The 3189-nt window shown below is 36.9% G+C and overlaps 1 non-coding gene across 1 annotated transcript; it reads left to right on the top strand.

Moving 5' to 3' along the window:
- The first annotated feature begins 2516 nt into the window (after positions 1-2516).
- On the top strand, positions 2517-2623 carry LOC121230167 (small nucleolar RNA R71). Its single transcript, XR_005928118.1, has one exon. It is a non-coding gene; the product is annotated as a small nucleolar RNA R71 (small nucleolar RNA).
- The last annotated feature ends 566 nt before the right edge of the window (positions 2624-3189 follow it).

Here is a 3189-nt window from a genome sequence, read left to right as displayed (position 1 = left end):
TCATGCATATATTGCCGAAAATTCAAAAGAAATAAAAGGAGAAGAACACCTAGGGTTCGGCTACTTCATTTCTTGATTAAGGTATGTACTTCGGTCCGTTTTTGATAATTTCTAATTTTCTGTAATCGTTGCTTCGTGTTCTTCAAAACCCATGTTCAAATTTCTATTTCTGTTAAGGATTTCATGAAATGAAATTGTTGATATCATGAGTTTTGTGATGTTTTTGGATGAATTATGAAGGCTTGTTAGATGAGTTCTATGTTTTGTTCTTGAATTTTTTATGAAATGAGCTATTTGGGCTAATTTTTCAAAATGAGGTTTTGAAGGACTAAATTGCGAATTTAACATGTTGTATGGGCTTCTATAAAAGCTATGAAAATTCGGCTAGCCTTAGTTGCAAAGAAATTTTACATATTAGTGATTTTGTGAAAAATGGACTAAAGTGTCAAAATCTGAAATTATAGAGGCTAAATTGTAAAGTGCCCTAAATATGTATTTATGACTATTTTGAAAGAAATATATGATTTAATGGTTGAATTTGAATTGTATTAGATCAAGAACAAAGAATATAGGACTTAGATCGAGGGAAGTCCAAAGTAGTCGAATAGTAGACTCATTTTCGTTCGAAATCCGTACGAGGTAAGTCAAACTACACTAATGTGTTAAGTTGATTTAATTTTGGGTTTATAAACTGTTATCTACATTGGATGGCCTTGAGAGGCTGATAAAAGTATGTTGGTATTGATCTAAATTATCGTGTAAGAACGTGTTAGGGACACAGGCATCAATTTGAAATTTACGTGTAAGACCATGTCTGGGACATTGGCATCGATACTGAATTTCATGTAAGACCACGTCTGGGACGTTGGCATTGTACTTATCTGTGAATATCTATTCTGTTTCTAGATTGTCCGATGATAAGGTATGAGATATGAAATGTATAATTCCTATAGGTACGTTCATATCGTACTTAATTTCTAAATATGAAAGATTCTGTTTCTGCGAAGTAGGTTCGGAATCATGGAAATGAACATGATATGCTTACAAGCAAATGAGCATGGTTAAGTTTATGAACAACTCTGAGAAATGACTATGAATTCTTATTGTTGTTTTGAACTACATATATATGCTTTATGTAATTAAACCAATTTTGTTTGGCTTACTAAGTTCTTTGTAGCTTACTCTGTGTGATTTCTGTCTGCTTTGCAGTTTTTGTAGCTACTGAAGGCTCGGGGATAGTCGAGGATCGTCGTCACACTATCGAACTCATTTTGGTACTTTTGAATGTGTAAATATTGTTAAGTATGGCATGTATAGGCTAGAATGTCTAAGTTGAAATCTTTGTATGTATATATAAGTTATGCCATATCAATTGGCTAGCAAATGATAAGTTTGTGCATAGTTGTGATGTATGTTTTGTAATGTGCCATGTTCTAATATGAATTGGTCATAATTGAGTATGGAATTGGTTGGAAATGTTGGTATAATTGTTGCATATTAATGCTTGTAGGTTTGAAACCATATGGGGTGGAAATTTGGCTTAAACCAAGCCTGCATTGTGCCACACGGCCAGGGAACACGGGCGTGCCTAGTGGCCGTGTGAGAAAGTCAGTAGCCAACTAAATTTTACATGGTCATGGCACACGGCCGTGTCTGTTGGCCGTGTTAAAAAGTCAGTATAGGACCTCTTTTTGGCACGACTGGACCACATGGGTGTGTCTTGTGCCCGTGTGAGTCACACGCTTAGTTACACGGGCATGTGACTTTGTCAGTTTTAAAAAGTTTGGTTAAGTTCTAAAAATTTTGATTGGGTTCGGTTTAGTCCCGACCTTCCTTAAATGTATGTTTTAGGTCTCGTAGACCATCTTAATGGATGAATTGTTGATGAATGCATCTGTATCAATGTTATATGATATCTGAAACTCTGTATTGTTCAGAAATGCTCTATCTATCTGGTGACACCCCTTACCTATTTCAGCAACGGTTACGGGATAGGGGTGTTACAGTGGTTGTTGAAAACCCTGAGGATTTTGTGGCTTTCGATTCCCTTAACCACCCAGGAGAAATTTGGGTTGTTCCTCCAACCTGCATTATAAGTATTACTGTATAGGTTATTTTGAAATCTAAAGTTATTGTTACCCATATAGTTGACTTGTTCCTCTTCGGTTGTAGGATTGAAGGATTGATATTCTGTATGCAAACCTACTACACTTGAGTCACACCTCATTACTGGATGTACCTGCGTAGAACCAAGTAAACCATCAATCTTTTTATTGAGAAGTTCTACCTGATTTGACAGCATAGTAACCGAGTCAACATTATAAAAGCCTACTGTTTTTGTTGGCTTAGTCCTCATGACTTGCCATTGATAGTTATTCAGTGGCATTTCTTCAATAAATTCATAAGCCTCATCGGGTGTTTTGTTGTTGATGGTTCCTCCAGCAGCTGCGTCAATCATCTGTCTTGTTGAGGGATTCACACAATTGTAGAACGTTTGAACTTGCAGCCATAGAGGTAACCCATGGTAAGGGCACCTTCGTAATAGATCCTTGTATCTCACCCAAGCATCGTAAAGTGTTTCTAAGTCCATCTACACAAAACAAGAGATATCATTACGTAGCGTAGCCGTTTTAGTCGGCGGAAAATATTTTAGTAAAATTTTTTCTGTCATTTGTTCCCAAGTAGTGATAGACTCTCGTGGTAACGAGTTCAACCACTATTTAGCTTTGTTTCTCAGTGAAAAAGGGAAAAACCGAAGGCGAATGGTATCATCAGAAACGCCATTAATTTTGAAAGTTTCGCAAAACTCCAGAAAATTCACCAAGTGAGTGTTGGGATCCTCATCCTGCAAACCATCAAACTGAACAAACTGCTGTATCACCTAAATTGTGTTAGGTTTCAGTTCGAAATTATTCGCAGCAATAGCAGGTCTAACTATACTAGATTCAGTTCCTGTTAAAGAAGGTTTAGCATAATCATACATAGTACGTGGAGCAGGATTTTGATTTGCTAATTCAGCGAGTATTCCTGAGGGTAGCTGATTGTCTTGATTTTCAACCATCTCCTCGGTTGTAGTTGAGAGATCGTCCTCTTGCTCTTCCTCTGTGTATCTTAAGCTTCGCCTTATTTCTCGTTGATTTTTATGAGCTGTGCGATCGATCTCTTCGTCAAAAAGCTGTGGTCCTGACA

This window comes from Gossypium hirsutum, chromosome A05, assembly GCF_007990345.1.
Source record: "Gossypium hirsutum isolate 1008001.06 chromosome A05, Gossypium_hirsutum_v2.1, whole genome shotgun sequence".
Lineage (NCBI taxonomy): Eukaryota > Viridiplantae > Streptophyta > Magnoliopsida > Malvales > Malvaceae > Gossypium > Gossypium hirsutum.
Note: the sequence above shows the minus strand (reverse complement) of the source record. Positions and strands in the feature narration are given on the sequence as shown.